The sequence below is a fragment of the Oryctolagus cuniculus genome, chromosome 19 (genome assembly GCF_964237555.1).
Source record: "Oryctolagus cuniculus chromosome 19, mOryCun1.1, whole genome shotgun sequence".
NCBI lineage: Eukaryota > Metazoa > Chordata > Mammalia > Lagomorpha > Leporidae > Oryctolagus > Oryctolagus cuniculus.
The window spans coordinates 51402869-51422293 of record NC_091450.1 but is presented as its reverse complement, the minus strand read 5'-3'; the positions used below and the strand labels follow the sequence as shown (position 1 = coordinate 51422293).

Here is a 19425-nt window from a genome sequence, read left to right as displayed (position 1 = left end):
AAGTGGCGGCGCCTGCGGGTGCACTTCTGGGTCAAAGCGCCAGGCACAGGCGCACTCCTCACTGGCCACAGGATACACATTGGCATGGAGCTGGATGAGAGATGGAGTAGACAGGACTTGAACTGACTCCCCTGTGGGATACCATATCACCGGCACACCTGTTCTTACTTCTTAAACTTCTTATTAGCCTTATTACTGTAATATAAATATAAAATATATTATCTGAAACTGGAAGGAAGGAAAAGGAAGGAAATGAGGAAAGAAAGAAGGAGGGAAGGATGGAAGGGGACTCTGGGAGAGTCAGTGTTAGAAGGAGAGCAGAGAAAAGGGAATGTGGTTTATTTTTAAATCAGTCTATAAATTATATTGAAGAATTTTTTGACCCTAAACATATACACGCAACCATTGGACACAATATCAATGTTTAATGGAAACTTATAGAAAAAAAAAGTACTCACACTACAGAGAAAATGAGACACACTGTGCACATTAGTAACATTGTGTATGTGGAAAATTCTAGGACTTTTATGAAAATATAAGTATGAAAATGTTTCTGTAGAAATACTCTAAAAGTAAGAGTAAGCTACAGAGGCCGGCGCAGCAGGTTAAAGTCATGGCCTAAAGCACTGGCATTCCATATGTGCACTGCTTCTAGTCCCAGCTGCTCCTCTTCCAATCCAGCTCTCTGCTATGGCCTGGGAAAGCAGTAGAAGATGGCCCAACTCCTTGGGCCCCTGCATGCATGTGGGAGATCTGGAAGAAGCTCCTGGCTCCTGGCTTCAGATTGGCCCAGCTCCGGCCGTTGCAGCCATCTGTGGAGTGAACTAGCAGATGCAAGACCTCTCTCTGTCTCTACCTCTCTCTGTAATTCTTTCAAATAAATAAAATAAATATTTAAAAAACGAGTAAGCTATATAATTCTGAACATATATTACTCAAAAGTACCAAATAACACTGCATTGTAAAGAATGACACATCATTTAAGTAACACTTAAGGAAGAATGCGCCTTCCTAATAAATGTCACAGTCTGACACAGAGACACAGTTTAGGGACTCTAAAAGCAACTGGCAATATCTGAGCTGGCAAAAAAAAGCAGTTGTAGAATAGGAAGTATCACTAGGTTTGAATTCCAACAAATTGGGAAGCTATTCCAAGAGCTCATACCGTATTCTTTCTGTTTAAATCCTTTAGGACTCAAGCCATCCCTAGCACCCCAAAATAATAAGAACAAAAACATCATGAAAGCAGGAGCTTTCATGCAGAGTTGCCTAGAAAGATATGGAAAACACCCATCACGACAAACATCCTCTTTCCACAAACTTTCTCAAGGATGTTCAAGAAGCATTCAGTATTAGATAAATAACAAGAACGAATGTGAGCGAATAACAGACACATTCAAAAGCCAAGAAGCACATGTTTATCAAGAGAGAGTCCTCTGCCCGAATTCTGACGTCTACAAGTGGACTACAAGCCACAAACTTAATTCCCAGCCTAAGACAAGGTCTTCATGTTCCCTAGTCCCTTAACAACCCAGTTTTCTTTCAGATAACATCTTCTCCATCTCTTGGTATTCTGCAGATGTTATCTGAATTTCCTGATTAACTCAGCATCCATTCCCCATCCCTTCTGAAAGTTCCCTCTACCAGTCCACCCATTTCCCTTCCCTCACTTTTCCTAAGGTTGCTCCCCAGACCCTCTCCCAGGTCTAACACTCTGATACTCCACTAGTTCTTATAAGTTGACCTAACACCTCCTTCATGTTACAATTCTGTTGAAAGTCACCTGACTTCCTCTATATAATCCTTCCATTTTCCCTATCTATCAAAAGATGATGACATAAAGAAATTACCTCATTTCAGCTCCCAACTCCCAAGTGCCTTGCATGTCCCAAGTTCTTCTGTGGCATTTACCCTTATCAGCCCCCCCAGCAGAGATTCCTTGCAATCTTGTCATCCTTAACCATGAATTCTAAAACCCAAACTTTTATTTCCATATCCCTCAAAAACAGACTTTTGGTGTTTTGTACTCTGAGGCAACAGCACACACTTCTCCTCCCAGGCCTCCCTCTCATTGCCTGGACGCCCCAATATTCCCCCTCTTACCACATTCTTTGACACCTGATTCACTGCAAAACTTGGGGGAACGCATTCCCCAACATCCAAGTGCCCTCATCCTCATTGCACCTAACTCTCCTCTACCCCGTTGGCCCCCACATTTCTTTTACCCCAACCTCTGGGGCTACTCCATTTGACCCTCCCTGTCATGGGATGAAAGTCAACTTCACTGTCCACATGGCCCACCCAGCCACAGGGAACGTGGTATCCCTTCCCTACTCTTTCCCTTGGGCTCCAAGGCTGCCACGTACATGAGGTGGTCACATCTGCTCACCAGTTGCTCCTCTCCAGGAAGAAGTCCCAGCTGTGTTTAGCAGGAAGTCGAGCAGTCCCCAGAAATGGAAGATTACCCAGCAGATGAACTTCAACTGCATCCAGTTTCATATCCATGAAAATGTCTACAATGAAAATTAATAAATATTAAAGAAATGGAAGAAGACACTCAAAACAGAAAAATCTTCCATGGTCATTCATTGGCACAATCGAAATAATGAAAATTTCCATTCTACTATAAGCAATTTACAGACACAATGGGATCGCAATCAAAGGTCAAATAACATTTTGCCCAGATGGAGAGAAAACAATGCTAAAATTCTTATGAAAACACAGAACATCTGAATAGTGAAAGCAATCTTATACAACATAAACAAAACTCGAAGCATCGCAAAAACAGATTGCAAAACACAGAACAGGGCAGTTACAATCAAAACAACTGGTTTAGTAAAAATATTGACATATAGAACAATGGAACAGAAAAGGAACTCCAGAAACCAATCCACACATCTACAATCAATTTATCTTGGAAGAAGGCGCTAAAGATTAATCCCAGGTGCAAAGGACGGTTTCTTCAAAAATGTTCCTGAGTAAACTGGACCTCCATATGCAGAACTATGAAAGAAGACCCATGCCTTACACCTTATAGAAAAACCAACTGAAAATAGTTCAAGGAACAAAATCTAAAACCCAATCTCATCAAATTACTAGAGAACACTGGGGAAACATGAAAGACACTGGCATAGGCAAAGATTTCTGGGAAAAGACAGCAGAAGCACAAGCAAAAGCAGCAGAAACAGAAACAGAGAAACATGATTCCATCAAACTGAGAAGCTTCTGCGCTGCAAAAGAAACACTCAGCAAAGTGAGGAGACAACAGAATGAATGGGAGATAACTGTCTGCAAACAAGAAACTGATAAAAGATTAGTATCTACAATCGACAAAGAGCTCAACAATAAAAAAAATATATAGTTAAGAAATGGGCGTAGAACTTGAACAGGCATGTTTCAAGAAAGGAAATCCATATGGCCAACAGACACATGAAAAAATGCTCAGGATCACTAGCCATCAAGGAAATGCAAATCAAAATGGCAATGAGGTTTCACCGCACCACAGTCAGAATGGCTCTCATACAGAAATCAACAACGATAAATGCTGCCGAGGAAGTGGGGAATACAGTACTCTGATCCACTCACTTTTGGTGGGAATGTAGACTGGTAAAGCCATTGCAGAAGACAGTATGGAGATACCTCAGAAAGCTGAAAATAAATCTACCGTTTACTATGAAATTTATCGGCAATCCCTATTCTGGTGATTTACCCCTAGGAAATTATATCAGTAGATTTGAAAGAGTTATCTGTACCTTCATGTTCACTGCAGCTCAGTGCACAATAGCTGGGTTGTGGAATTAAACCTGATGTCCATGAACTGATGACTGGATAAGGAAATTATGGCATATATACACTATGGAATACCACCCATTGGGGAACACAGAAATGTTGTCTTTAGCAACAAAATGGATGTAACTTTAACCCAGTATATTCAGTGAAATAAGCCAGTCCCAAAAGGACAAATAACACATTTTTCCCTGATTTGTGGTAACTAATAAAGTACCTAAATGTAATGTGTGGGAGAGAAAATGAAATTCTGAGATAAAATTGTTTCTTATAGTTCTAGTCTCACTTTCAAGAACAGTGTTTTGTTCTTCATACTCCATGTTGAACACTGTTACTTAATCATATGAATATATAGTTAACTGAAAGCAGATAATTCAAAGAATTAAGGGTGGGAACAAGAGAAGGAGGAAGAAAAAGGCTGGTGTGTAGGCTTGAGAGATGCTAGCATGGGAAGAAGTATCAGTATGTTTTGAATCTATATATAAGAAATACATGATATTTACATACCTGATATAAAATGTTAAAAAGTAGATAATTTTCTAACCAGACTAACAAAAAGATAAAAACTCCAGTCAATAAAATTACAGACAAAAAACAGACATTATAAACAACATCACTGAAACTCAAGGTTTCAAAGAAATTGCTATTCAGTACTGTATATTAATAAACTGGAAAACTAGGAGGAAATGGAGAAATCCCTGGATAACAAATACACATAACCTACTAAGATTAATTCCAGAAGACACAGACATCCTAAAAAGACTCATAAAAATCAATGAAAACTAAAACACCCACCAGAAATACTGCTAGAACTGATGAAATAACTAAGTTACAGGTTACAAATAAACATACCTTGTAACCTGCAGTCCTGTCCTCCAGCGTGAGCCCAGCCACCCGCTTCTCCGCTTCCCACAGCCGAGCCGCCGCCCGCCCCCACGGCCACTCAGCCTGTGGACCTGAGTGTCTACATTGCTCCGAGGCCCCACAACCCTCCCACCTCCCGAGGTCCCAGGCCTCTCACTGATTTTTAAGAAAAACTCACCTTCGCTCCCGCACTCTCCAGGCCAGTACTGCTGCCGAAAACGCCGCCGGAAGCCGACAACTCTAGCAGCCGACAACATGCTGCCACCGTCGGCTCTGTATCCACCATACTGACTGCACAAGCGCCATCCATCTAGGACCCGCCTCTTCCTCCCAGCAGCACCGGAAGTGGCCAGGCAGTGTCAAAAAAGTGGGTGACAGCTGTCTTGGCTCCAGGCTTGGATAGAGGGCCAGTGTTGATCTCCGGTATGCTGCAGGTAAGAAAGCTTTTCCTATACCAAAAAAAAAAAAAAAAAGAGACTGGATGCAACTGTAAAAACGTTACATTTTGTGAAATAAGCCTTTCCAAAAAGACAAATATGTATATTCTCCCTGATCTGTGGTAACAGAGTACCTAAAACGTGATCCTTAGAAGTTATATTGACACTCTGACATACAATGATTTTAAACAACTCTTGCAGATATAATGATGATTTTAAACAAACCATGTCTTGCCTCTTCAGGAACGGGTTTTTTTTTTTTTTTAATTCTTTCAAACTGTTGAATTCTTTACTTAGTGTAGTCTTTATATTGTGAGTATAAAATAATTGAAAATAGATTTTTGCATAAAGTAAGAATGGGAAGAGTGGATGGAGATTAAAGAGGGATGGGAGCTGTGGTGCAGTGGGATCACGCCCTGGCCTGGAACACCGGCATCCCATATAGGCGTCAGTTTGAGACCCAGCTTTTCCTCTTGTGATCCAGCTCTCTGCTATGGCCTGGGAAAGCAGTGGAAGATGTCCCATGTCCTTGTGCCCCTGCACCCGTGCGGGGGACGCAAATGAAGCTCCTGGCTCCTGGCTTCGGATCCGCACAGCTCTGATGTTGTGGCCAACTGGGGAGTGAACCATAAGATGGAAGACCTCTCTCACTCTCTCTGCCTCTTCTCTCTGTAACTCTGACTTTCAAATAAATAAATCTTTAAAAACAATGAAGAGGGATGGGAGCATGTTTGGGTGGGTAAGTGGGAGGGAGGGAAGGAGGGTAGGGTGGGAATAATTAGTGTTTCTAAATTTGTATATATGAAATACATCAAGTTTGAATACTTTAAATCAAGTTTCCAGGTAAAAAGAGAGATAAAATTTTTAATAATTCATTATGAGTGAGATAGCAAGAGATAGTTCTCATCTACTAAGTCACTCCCCAAATGCCCACACATGGGACTAAAGCTGAGAAGTGGGATCTGGATCCATGTCTCCCACATGGTTGACAGGAACTAAGGCCTTGAGCCACTCTCCAGGATATACAATATGGTAGGCCATAAGTCTCAGCAAATTCAACAAATATCGAAATCATACCATGCATATTCCATGACCACATGGAATGAAGGGGCAAATGACCACACCAAGAACCTCAAGAACATATACAACCACATGGAGACTGAACATGCTCCTGAATGAACCGTGAGTCATACAAAAAATAAAAAATTATGGAAACGAATAAAGATGACAGTATAACATATCAAAACTTATGGGAAACTGCGAAAGAGTATTAAATGGAAAGTTTAGAGAAATTGATCCCTAGACCAAGAAATTGGAAAGGCATCAAATAAGAGCCACCAACGTAGTGCCCTTGAAAAACAAATGAAACCAAACACAAAATTAGGAAGAGGAAAGAGATAATTAAAATTAGAGAATAAACAAAATTGAAAGCAAAAAAGAATATAAAAATCAGTGAAATGAAGAACTTGCTTAAAATATTTATACACTCTTGGGCCAACTATCCTTAAAAAAAAAAAAAAAAAAGAAGAAGACCCCGATCAGTAAAGTCAGAGATCAAAAATGAAAGGTAACAATAGCTACCACAGATGATAAAAAGATTTATCTATCAAGAGTTAATACAAAGGACTGTATGCCAACCAATTAAAAGTCTGTCTCTCCTATTCTGTCTATAATTCTGCCGCTCAAATAATAAAACTTTCAAATAAACCATAGGTTTATTTCAATAGATGCAGGGAAAGCATCTGACAAAATACAACATCCTTTCATAATGAAAACCTTAAGGAAACTGAGTATAGTAAGAACATTCCTCACCACAGTCAAGGCAATTTATGACAAACCTATAGACAGCATCTTATGAATGGGGAAATGTTGGAAGCATTCCCATGAAGAGCTGGAATCAGACAAGGATGCCAACTTGTGCCCTTGCTATTCAATATAGACCTGGAAGTTTCAGTCAGAGCTATTAGGCAAGAAAAAGAAACCAAAGGACACAAACTGGTAAGGAGGAAGTCAAATTACCCCTACTTGCAGATGACAGGATTCTATACAGAGGGGAAATAAAAGTCTCCACTAAGAGACTACTGGAATTCATAAAAGAGTTTGGTGAAGTGGCAGGATATAAAATTAACAAAAGAAATCAACAGTCTATATATAAAAAGCCATGGCTGGGAAAGAGCTTCTAAGAGCAATCCCATTCACAATTGCTACAAAAAAATTAAATACCATGGAATAAATTTAATCAAGAATTCCAAAGATGTCTATAATGAAAATTATAAAAATATTAGTGAAAGAAACAGAAGACACAGAAATTGGAAAAAAATCTTTAATGTTCAAGGACTAAAATAATCAATATAATCAAAATGTCAGTAGTACCAAAAGCAATTTACTGATTCATGTGATCCCAATCAAAATGCCAGTTACATTCTTCTCAGATCTAGGGAAAAAAAGATGCTAAAATTCAAATGGAAACACAAGAGACCCAGAATAGCTAATGGAATCTTGTATGTGAAAAGCAAAGCCAGAAGCATCACAATACCAGAATTCAAGACATATTTCAGAACAGTTACAATCAAAACAGCCTGATACTGGCAAAAACTACACATGTAGACCAATGGAACACAACAGAAACTCCAAAACTCAATCCACACTTTTACTAATAATTTATCTTTGACAAAGGATCTAAAATCTAACCCTGTGACAAGGTGAATCTCTTCAAAAAATGGTGCACAAAAAGAAAATAGAAACCTACCTTATTCTAATACAAAAATCAACTCAAAAAGGATCAAGGACCTAAATGTACAACCTAAGACCTTCAAATTCTTAGAGAACATTGTGGAAATGATGCAAGACATTGCCATGTGCAGACTTCTTAGAACCCAGAAGCACAGGCAATAAAAGCAAAAACATACAAATGGGATTACATCAAGCTGAGAAGCATTTGCACTGTAAACAAAAACTCAGAAAAGTTCACTTTGCAACCGACAGAATGGGAGAAAATCTTTGCAAACTATGTAACTGATAAAGTATTAATATCCAGGATGTATAAAGTTCTCAAAAAACTCAACAACAACAAAACAAACAATGCAGTTAAGAATGGGCAACAGACTTGAACAGACATTCTTCAAGAAAGGAAATTCAAATGGACAACAGACACATGAAAAAATGCTCAGGATCACTAGCCATTAGGGAAATGCAAAGCGAAACCACAATGAAGTTTCACCTCACCACAGACAGAATGGTTTGCATACAGAAATCAATGAACAACAAATGCTGCAAAGGATGTGGCAAAACAGTACCTAGGGGCCAGTGCCATGGTGCACTAGGTGAATCCTCCTCCTGCGGTGCTGGCTTCCCATATGGGCACCAGGTTCTAGCCCTCGTTGCTCCTCTCCCAGTCCAGCTCTCTGCTGTGGCCCAGAAAAGCAGTGAAGGATGGCCCGAATGCTTGGGACCCTGCACCTGTATGGGAGACCAGGAAGATGCACCTGGCTCCTGGCTTTGGATCAGTGTAGCTCCAGCCATTGTGGCCATTTGGGGGTGAACCCCTGGATGGAACACTTTTCTCTGTCTGTAACTCTTCCTGTCAACTATTAATATAATTATAATATGTTAATAATATTAATAATAATATTATTATAAAACAGTACCCTAATCCACTGGGAATGTAATCTGGTGAAGTAATTGTGGAAGACAGTATGGAGACATCTCAAAGAGCTGAAAATAGATGAACCATAGGAACCAGCAGTGCCACTCATGGGAATTTACCTAAAAAAATTGAAATCAGCAGATGAAAGAGTTATCTGTGCCCACATGTTTATGGCAGCCCAATTCACAACATCCTCGATATGGAATTCACCTAGATGTCTATCAAATGATAACTAGATAAAGAAATTATGGAGACTGGCACTGTGGCAAGGTGGAATACGTCTCCTACCTGCTGCACCAGCATCCCATAGTGGAGCCAGTTCAAAGCCTGGCTGTTCCTGACGAAGGCCTAGGAAAACAGTGGAAGATGGCCCAGGTCCTTCAGCCCCTGCACAGTGTGGGAGACCCAGAAGAAGATCCTGGCTCCTGGCTTCACATCAGCCCAGATATAGCCATTGCATCCATTTAGGGAGTGAACCAGAACGAAGACCTCTTATTCTCTGTCTCTCCTTCTCTCAACTCTGCCTCTCAAATAAATAATTCTGGAAAAAAAGTAACGGTGGTATATATACATTATGGAATACTATTCAGCAAGAAAAAATGGAATGCTGTCTTTTGCAATAAAATGGATACAACTGAAAACAACCATTATACTTAGTGAAATAAACCAGTCGCAAAAAGACAAATATCATATGTTGTCCCTGATCTGTGGTAACTAATATAGTACTTAACACGTAATAATGTGTAGGAGTAAAATGAGTATTTTGAGATATGATGCTTTTTTTACAAGCCTTGTCTCATGTTGAGGAACAATTTATTTTCTTCATACTATTTGTTGAACTTTCTACTTAATGAACAGTGAATATTATGAGTATAAAGTTACCTGAAAATATTTTTCTATTAGAATTAACAGTGAAAACAGGAGAGGGAAGAGGAAGAAGTATGGGCTAGAGGAAGTGTTGGGTGCGAGGAATCAATATGTTCCTGAATATGTATATGGCAAGTACATGAAAATTGTTTACCTCACATAAAATTTTTAAAAAATAGATAAGTCTCTGGGCAAGTGCTGTGGCTCATTATTCTAATCCTCTGCCTGTGGTGCCAGCACACCGGGTTCTAGTCCCAGTCGGGGTGGCGGATTCTGTCCAAGTTGCTCCTCTTCCAGTCCAGCTCTCTGCTGTGGCCCAGGAAGGCAGTGGAGGATGGCCCAAGTACTTGGGCCCTGCACTGGCATGGGAGACCAGGAGAAGCACCTGGCTCCTGGCTTTGGATCAGCGCGGTGCGCCGGCCGCAGCGGCCATTGGGGGGTGAACCAATGGAAAAGGACGACCTTTCTCCCTCCTCTCTCTCTCTCTGTCCACTCTGCCTGTCAAAAAAATAGATAATCCTCTAACAAGACTGACAAAGAAAAAGAGAGAAAAAAACTCAAAAAATAAGATTAGATGAAAAAGCAGACATTATAACCAACACTACTGAAACACAAGGCTTCAAAAGAAACTGCCATTCAATATTATATGCAAATAAACTGGAAAACCTCAGAAAAATGGAGAAGTTTGTCAATACAAATAAGTTACCAAATTTAATCCAGAAAATAAAGACAATCTAACAGACTCATAAAAAGTAGTGGGATTGTAGCAGTAAGCAAAATTCTTCCATCAATGTAAAGTCCAGGACTTGATGGCTTTATTATCCAATTCTACAAAACTTTAAAGACAAACTCCAACAATATTCAAACTATTTGAAAACACTGCCAAACACTTTTTAGGAGGCCAATGTCATTTTGATGCCAAAAACAAACAAAGAAACAAAATAGAAAGACTACAGGCCTATTTCCTTGAAGAACATAGATGCAAAGATTCTCAACAAAGTACTGTTGTGGAGTTTCTTGATCTCTTTGTAAATTCTGGGTATGAATCCTTTATCTGTAGCATAGCTTGCAAATATTTTTTCCCATTCTGTCGGTTGCCTCTTCACTCTCCTGACTGTTGCTTTTGCAGTACAGAAACTTCTCAATTTGATGCAATCCCAATTGTTAATTTTGGCTTCGACTGCCTGCACCTGCAGGGTCTTTTCAAGGAAGTCTTTGCCGGTGCCAATATCTTGCAGGGTTTCTCCAATGTTCTCTAATAATTTGATGGTGTCGGGTCATAGATTTAGGTCTTTAATCCATGTTGAGTGGATATTGTGTAAGGTGTAAGGTAGGAGTCTTGCTTCATGCTTCTGCATGTGGAAATCCAGTTTTCCCAGCACTATTTATTGAATAGACTGTCCTTGATCCAGGAATTGGTTTTAGATCCTTGATCAAATATAAGCTGGCTGTAGATGTTTGGTTTGATTTCTGGTGTTTCTATTCTGTTCCATTGGTCTATCCATCTATTTCTGTACCAGTACCATGCTGTTTTGATTACAGCTGCCCTGCAATATGTCCTGAAATCTGGTACTGTGATGCCTCCAGCTTTGTTTCTTATTTATTTATTTATTTATTTATATATTTTTTGACAGGCAGAGTGGAGAGTGAGAGAGGGAGACAGAGAGAAAGGTCTTCCTTTGCCATTGGATCACCCTCCAATGGCCGCCGCAGCCGACTCTCTGCGGCCGGCGCACCACGCTGATCCAATGGCAGTAGCCAGGGGCATCTCCTGGTCTCCCATGGGGTGCAGGGCCCAAGGACTTGGGCCATCCTCCACTGCACTCCCGGGCCACAGCAGAGCGCTGGCCTGGAAGAGGGGCAACCAGGAAAGAATCCAGCACCCCGACCAGGACTAGAACCCGGTGTGCCGGCGCCACAAGGCGAGGATTAGCCTGTTGAGCCACGGCGCCAGCCCCGGCTCTGTTTTCATTGTACAAAACTGCTTTAGCTATTCGAGTTCTCCTGCGTATCCATATGAATTTCAGCATAATTTTTCTAGATCTGAGAAGAATGTCCTTGGTATCTTGATACAAACAACCCACTTAAGAGATGGGCCAAGGACCTCAATAGACATTTTTCAAAAGAGGAAATCCAAATGGCCAACAGGCATATGAAAAAATGTTCACAATCACTAGCAATTAGGGAAATGCAAATCAAAACCACAATGAGGTTTCACTTCACCCTGGTGAGAATGGCTCAGCTTCAGAAATCTACCAACAACAGATCCTGGCGAGGATGTGGGGAAAAAGGGACACTAACCCACTGTTGGTGGGAATGCAAACTGGTCAGGCACTATGGAAGTCAGTCTGGAGATTTCTCAGAAACCTGAATAGAACCCTACCATACAACCCAGCCATCCCACTCCTTGGAATTTACCCAAAGGAAATTACACTGGCAAACAAAAAGGCTGTCTGCACCTTAATGTTTATTGCAGCTCAATTCACAATAGCTAAGACCTGGAAACAACCTAAATGCCCATCAACAGTAGACTGGATAAAGAAATTATAGGATATGTACTCTGTAGAACACTATGCAGCAGTAAAAAAAAAAAAAACAATGAAATACAGTCATTTGCAACAAAATGGAAGAATCTGGAAAACATTATGCTGAGTGAAATAAGCCAGTCCCAAAGGGAGAAATATCATATGTTCTCCCAGATCGGTGACAAGTAACCGAGCACCAAAAAGGAAACCTGTTGAAGTGAAATGGATACTATGAGAAACGGTGACTTGGTCAGCCCTTGCCATGACTGTTGATGAACAACTTAATACTTTACCCCTCTTAGTATTTTTTTGTTCTACTTAATACTATTGGTTGAATTCTGTAATTAATACACAGTTATTCTTAAGTGTTAAAACTTAACTGAAAAGTGATCCCTGTTAAATATAAGAGTGGGAATAAGAGAGGGAAGAGATGTGCAATTCTGGACATGCTCAAGCTGACTTGCCCCAAATGGTAGAGTTAGAGACATACCAGGGGATTCCAATTCAATCCCATCAAGGTGGCATGTACCAATGCATGTCACTAGTCCAAGTGATCAATTTCTGTTCACAGTTGATAATAAGGATAGGATTGAGAGTCAAAGGGATCACATAAACAGGACTAGTGTCTGAAAATACTAATCAATAGAAAAAAAAAAGGAGAGAACAATCCAACATGGGAAGCGGGATACACAGCAGACTCATAGAATGGCGGATGTCCTAAACAGCATTCTGGCCTCAGAATCAGCCCTTAAGGCATTCAGATCCAGCTGAAAAGCCCGTGAGAGTATTTCAGGCATGGAAATCCAAGACACTCTGTCAAAAAAAAAAATGACCTAAAGGAAAGATCTCTGTGAGTGAGATCCCAGTGGAAAGAACAGTTCATCAAAGAAGGAGGTACCTTTCTCTGAAGGGAGGAGAGAATTTCTACTTTGACTATGAACTTGTCTCAATATGATCAGAGGCGGGAAACTCAAAAGGCTTCTATAGCCTTGGCAACTCATGACAAGAGCCTAGGGTGATTACTGATGCCATAAACAAGAGTGTCAATTTGTTAAGTCAGTAACAGGAGTCACTGTGCACTTACTTCTCATGTAGGATCTCTGTCCTTAATGTGCTGTACATGGTGATTTAATGCTATAACTAGTATTCAAACAGTATTTTTCAGTTTGGGTTTCTATGTGGGTGCAAACTGTTGCAATCTTTACTTAATATATACTATATATATATATATATATATATATATATATATAAAGAGAATTGAAAATGAATCTAGATGTGAATGGAAGGGGAAAGGGAGCAGGAAAGGGGAGGGTTGCAGGTGGGAGGGAAGTTATGCGGGGAAAGCCATTGTAATCCATAAACTGTAGTTTGGAAATTTATATTCATTAAATAAAAGTTTAAAAAGTACTAAATAAACAATTCAAAGCCTCAAAAAGCTCATATATACGCCGGCGCCGCGGCTCACTAGGCTAATCCTCCACCTAGCGGCGACGGCACACCAGGTTCTAGTCCCGGTCGGGGCGCTGGATTCTGTCCTGGTTGCCCCTCTTCCAGGCCAGCTCTCTGCTGTGGCCAGGGAGTGCAGTGAAGGATGGCCCAGGCGCTTGGGCCCTGCACCCCATGGGAGACCAGGAAAAGCACCTGGCTCCTGGCTCCTGCCATCGGATCAGCGTGGTGCACCGGCCGCAGCGCACCGGCCGCGGCGGCCATTGGAGGGTGAACCAATGGCAAAGGAAGACCTTTCTCTCTGTCTCTCTCTCTCACTGTCCACTCTGCCTGTCAAAAAAAAAAAAAAAAAAGCTCATACATAACTATCAATCGGAATTGATCCCAGAAATGCCATGCTGGTTCCATTTTGCAAAACAATCAACATCATAAATTAATCAACATAATGAAAGAATAGAAACCATACTCAAATTAGATGCAGAGAAAGCATTTGGTATGATTTATTACCCTTTTATGGTACAAAAAAAAATCCCTCCACAAATTAGGCATAGCAGGAACATGCCTCAAAATCATAAAGGTGATATTTGACAAACCAACTGCCAATATTATGCTGAATGAGGAAAAGATGAAAGCATTTTGTCAAAATCTGTGACAACACAAGGATGTCCACTTTCACCACTCTGACCGAATAAAGTACTGTAAATTTTCACAAGAGCAATTAGAGAGGAGAACAAAATAAAAGGCACTAAAATTGGAAAAGAGCAAGTCAAATAATTAATGTTTGCAGGTGACATGATGTTGCTCCTGGAAGAACACAAACATTACATTAAAATGCTGCTTGAACTGATAAACCAATTCAGCAAAGTTTAAAGGTAGAAATAAACATACCAAAAAAAGCTGCTTTTTTACATATTAATGATGGCCTCACTGACAGAGAAATCAACAAAAAATCCAATTTACAATAACCACAAAACTTAGTATATTGAGGAATAAATTTAATGAAATGAGTGAAAGATCTCTATAATGAAAATTCTCAAACACCGACCAAAGAAACCATCAAGGACACAAAAAATGGAAAGATACTCCTGCTTGTGGATTGGAAGAATCTATATCTTTAAAAAAAACTATTTCACGTAAATAAATCTACAGAATACCAATGACATTCTTTACAGAATTAGAGAAACAACCCTCAAATTCATAAGGAACCACAGAAGATCCAGAACCTCTAAGGTGATCCTGAGGAAATAAAAATCAAGCTGGAGACATCACAATACCTGACTTCACAACATATTAAAAAGCTACACTAATTAAAACATCATGTGACTGGCAATAAAAAAAACCGAGACACAGACCAGTGGAGCAAAACAGAGAATCCCAAAGTTAATCTAAATACATACAGCCACCTGATTTTTGACAAAAGGGTTCAGACCATTCATTGGTGTAACGATAATGTCTTCAACAAATGGTGCTGGCAAAGCTTGATGTATTTACATAGAAGAACGGAATTGTATCCATATCTCTCATCATTATAAAAATCAAGTCAGATGCTTCAGCCATGCACTTCTCAGAGGACGGTTCTTACAAGTATGGTCAAAAACAGTGAGGTCAGGTGCCAGTGCTGTGGTGTAGTGGGTAGGGCAGCCAGCAGCACTGCAATCCATTGTGGGGACCAGTGCCTGCCCTGGATGCTCCACTTCTGATCCAGCTCCCTTTTAGAGGCCTGCGGAATGGCTGTTGAGGATGGGTTGATTGTTTGGGCCTCTGTCACCCTGTGGGGAGACAAGGTGGGGCCCCTGGCTCCTGGCTTCTTATAACCAGTATAGATAAAAGATTTCTTTCTCTCCCTCCCTCTCTGTAACTCTGACTTTCAAATAAACAAATAAATCCCCCAAACAAACCAAAAAATCTGTAGTGGTTTCTCATTAAGGGCAGTCCACCTGGGGTAGATTAACCATTCAATCAGATGTGTGTGAGATTCCCCATTCCCCAGTTTGCAATGAACATTTTCTCTTGGACTGCTGCTGATCTGTCCTAGGTTTTCCAGGGCAAGGCAGGCAAATTATTTCCTTGGGAACCCCCCAATGTTGTTACCCTGTTATCTTTCCTCCTAGCTTGGACATTTTCTCCAGGGAATTCTCATCTAATTTTTTTGCCTGGAGAGTCGAAGTCTGACTATTCAAATTCTTAAAATCTGAGAGAAAATAACGTCCCAGTATTCAGTGAATAATTTTCACTGGATCTCTTTTCAGCACAGGATCTTTTTCTCAACTCTACCTATAGGACCCTCTGAAGGGAATGAAACCTGGGCTACAGCCTGGATGGGCAGGGCAGAGGCTCCCCAGTGCACTGTGAGTACGCTCATTAAACACTCTTTTACCCTCAACTTCATGCCCACCTCAGCAGCCTGAGGCTTGGGGGGTTTGCATTGCGTTACTGAGGCCATTTCTCAACTTTCCCCACTGCAGGCTCACAGCTTATGTGTATGTTTTCACCTGCTCATCTGCTTTCTTCTTTCCAGAGTTTTGCTGCTGTTGTTTTCTCTCTCATTCTTTGTGCTCCTGAGTGTTCAAGCCTTCTTCAAAATGATTTTTACTGATAAACAGCATTTAGGATGGAGCAGAGATGTTTGTGCATTTGTTCAGAATTTAAGATTTTAACTGAAATTCTGTTTTATCCTTTATATTTAAATGTTTAGTCCATTTGGAAATGTGATTTCATTCTATGAAGAAAACTGTCTTAATTTTCAAAGGTTAGATATTCTCCCCCAGTGCCTTCTATCGGATAACTTACTTTTACCTACAGATTATTAATATATTTATATAATCTTTAATATTATAGACTACGTTTTCTTTGGCCCCTAATTCTCTGCAGAGCCCCAGGAAACTCATCCCCCAACATCCTATCCATCCCTGTCTCCACTGTCTCCAACTCTACTGAAGCCCACCAGGACCCTACATCTCTCCACATGCCTGTGGGGCTACCCACATGACCCTCTCTGCCATGGTTATGAAGTTCACATCTCTGCCTGGGCTGCCCAACCCTAGGGAATGGGGTGTCCCTTCCCCTCCCCTTGGGCACCCAGGCCATGGCCACCACTGGGGCAGCCACAACTGCTCACCAGTTTCTCCTCTCCAGGAAGAAGGCCCAGCTGGGGTTGAGCAGGAAGTCATGCAGTCTCCAGAAATAAATAACCTGTAGTCTATGCAGATGATGGAATATTACTCTGTGTTAAGAGATGAGTGATCATACCATGAAAAGCTTGCATAGGAGAACCAGGAATGTATATTCCTAAGTAAAAGAAACCTATTTTTGTGATTTCAACTATAGGACAGTCTAGAACAGACTTAACTATGGAGACAGTAAAAGGATCAGTGGTTGCCTAGGACAAGAATTTTAAGGCAGAGAAAATAACTCTGCATTAAATTATGATTGATATGTGTTGTTGTACATTTTTCAAAGCCTGTAGGATATATCACACCAAGAGTGAATCTGAGTAAACTGTGGACTACGGCTCATAGTGATGTGTCAATGTAGGCTAATTAATGAGAATAAACATACCGTCCAGTGGGGGATGTTGATATAGGTGAAATGTGGGGGGGAGGGGGCAGAAGAGGAAAATCTCTGTATCTCCACTTAATATTTTTCTGTAAACCTAAAACTGTTCCAAAAATAAAGTTTATTTTTTAAAATGAAACATACACAGAAGCATAAAAAATCAAACACCTAGAAATAAATCTGATAAAAGTCCAAGATCCCTTTGTGAAAATCATGAAGCATTACTGAGAGAAATAAAACATGAATTATTTAAGTAGAAAGATATAACATGATTATTGATTGTATACTTTATGTTATAATGATCTCAATTCTCTTTCAGCTACTGTTCTATAGCAAAGATGTGATTCTAAATTTTATATGGAAACCCAAAAGCTTAAGAATGGCCAAAGTAAACTTTTGAAGAAGAAGATGAGAGGACTTGCTCCCCAGGACATACAGACACATTAGTTCTGGTAATTAGGACAATCTGATAATGGGCAAGTTAAACAGTGGAAGGGAACTGATGATTCCAAAGCTAACTCACACAGAATGGGCTTGATGTATTGTAAGGATGGTACTTTAAAATAAGAGAAAGAGGACTGTCTTTCCCATAAGCAGAAGTGGGGCAAGTGGGACTCATGTGCAAAAAAATATTAAAACTTGACTGCTACGTTTAGTTTCACGAGATTCAGAACTAAATGCAAAAGGCAAAACAATAAAAAAGGGAAGGCAACATAAGGTGATATCTTCTTGTTCTCAGGGTAAGGAAATATCCTTAAATTATGACACACAAAATACAAATCATGTCCTAAACAGCACTCTGGCCTCAGAATCAGCCCTTAAGGCATTCGGATCTGGCTAAAAAGCCCATGAGAGTATTTTTGGCATGGAAAGGCAAGACAGTCTTGCAAAAAATGACCAAATGAAAGATCTCTGTGAGTGAGATCCCAGTGGAAAGAATGGGCCATCAAAGAATGAGGTACCTTTCTCTGAAGGGAGACTAGAACTTCCACTTTGACTGTGGCCTTGTGTAAATCAGATTGGAGTTGGCGAACTCAAGAGGCTTCCATAGCCTTGGCAACTCATGACTAGAGCCTCAGGTGATAACGGATGCCATAAATAAGAGTGTCAATTGTTAGATCAACAACAGGAGTCACTGTGCACTTACTCCCCATGTAGGATCTATGTCCTTAATGTGTTGTACTCTGTGTGTGAATTAATGGTATAACTAGTACTCAAACAGTACTTTATACTTTGTGTTTCTGTGTGGGTGCAAAATGTTGAAATCTTTACTTAGTATATACTAGATTGATCTTCTGTATATAAAGATAATTCAAATGAATCTTGATGCGAATGGGATGGGAGAAGGAGCAGGAGATGGGATGGTTGCGGGTGGGAGGGAGGTTATGTGGGGGAAAAGCCGCTATAATCCAAAAGTTGTACTTTGGAAATTTATATTAATTATATAAAAGTTAAAAAATACAAATCATAAAAGAAAACATTTAAAAGTTGGGCCCTATCAAAAGTAAGAGTCTCTGCTCATCTGGAGACAGCATGAAGAGAATGAAAAGGCAGTCTCTTCATTAGTATATAGAAAGAACCAGTATAAATGAGAAAAAGGCAGAGCTTCACCAAGTGGCCAATAGTTTTGATGAAGCAGGTAATTCACAAAGGAGAATATCCAAATAGCCATGAGTACATGGAAATATACTGACTTCATTAATAACTAGGAAAATGCAAGTTGAAGCACCAGGAGCTATCATTACTATAGCCATCAGGATGACAAAAATGAAACTGACTGACAATATCAAGCTTGGCAGGTGATCAGGAGCTAAGGGACTTCTCAGGGATTGTTGAAGGCACACTGGGGTGTCCTCGTTGGAAAAGAATTTGTCCTGATGCACAGAAGTTCAAAGACACATGAGCTCTATGAGCCACTACTTACAAACAGAGGCACAAATGCCCTCAAAGTCACAGGACCTGGTTGGTGTGCTTCCCCGGATTCCTCTGGAGATCACCAAGGCCCTAGACCTTGATTTAATAGTAATGGATGAGGACGTATGGAGTGCTGGGGTCTGCTCTCCTAAGAGGAGACATTTGGGCTCAGTCTGGGAGGAACAAGACCTGAAGATGACTCCATCTTCCTTCTGTCCTCTGGTCTGTCGGCCCATGGTGAGGTCCGCCCTGCACTTTGTGCTAAAATCCCACCGCTCTGGCTTTTTCAGACATTCTTCCTTGATGCAAAACAAAGTGTGCTAGTCTGAGAACCTGCCCTTCAGAAGGGAGTTAGTGGTTCAGGAGGCCTTCGGTCTGGTTTTGT

At 40.5% G+C, this 19425-nt stretch overlaps 1 long non-coding RNA gene across 1 annotated transcript; it reads right to left on the bottom strand.

Annotated features, from left to right (window-relative positions):
- Positions 1 to 1528: 1528 nt before the first annotated feature.
- On the bottom strand, positions 1529 to 9907 carry LOC138846963 (uncharacterized). The gene is made up of 3 exons (XR_011384502.1): positions 9022 to 9907; positions 4829 to 5099; positions 1529 to 2513 (listed from the first exon to the last, which is right to left on the bottom strand). It is a non-coding gene; the product is annotated as an uncharacterized lncRNA (long non-coding RNA).
- Positions 9908 to 19425: the final 9518 nt, after the last annotated feature.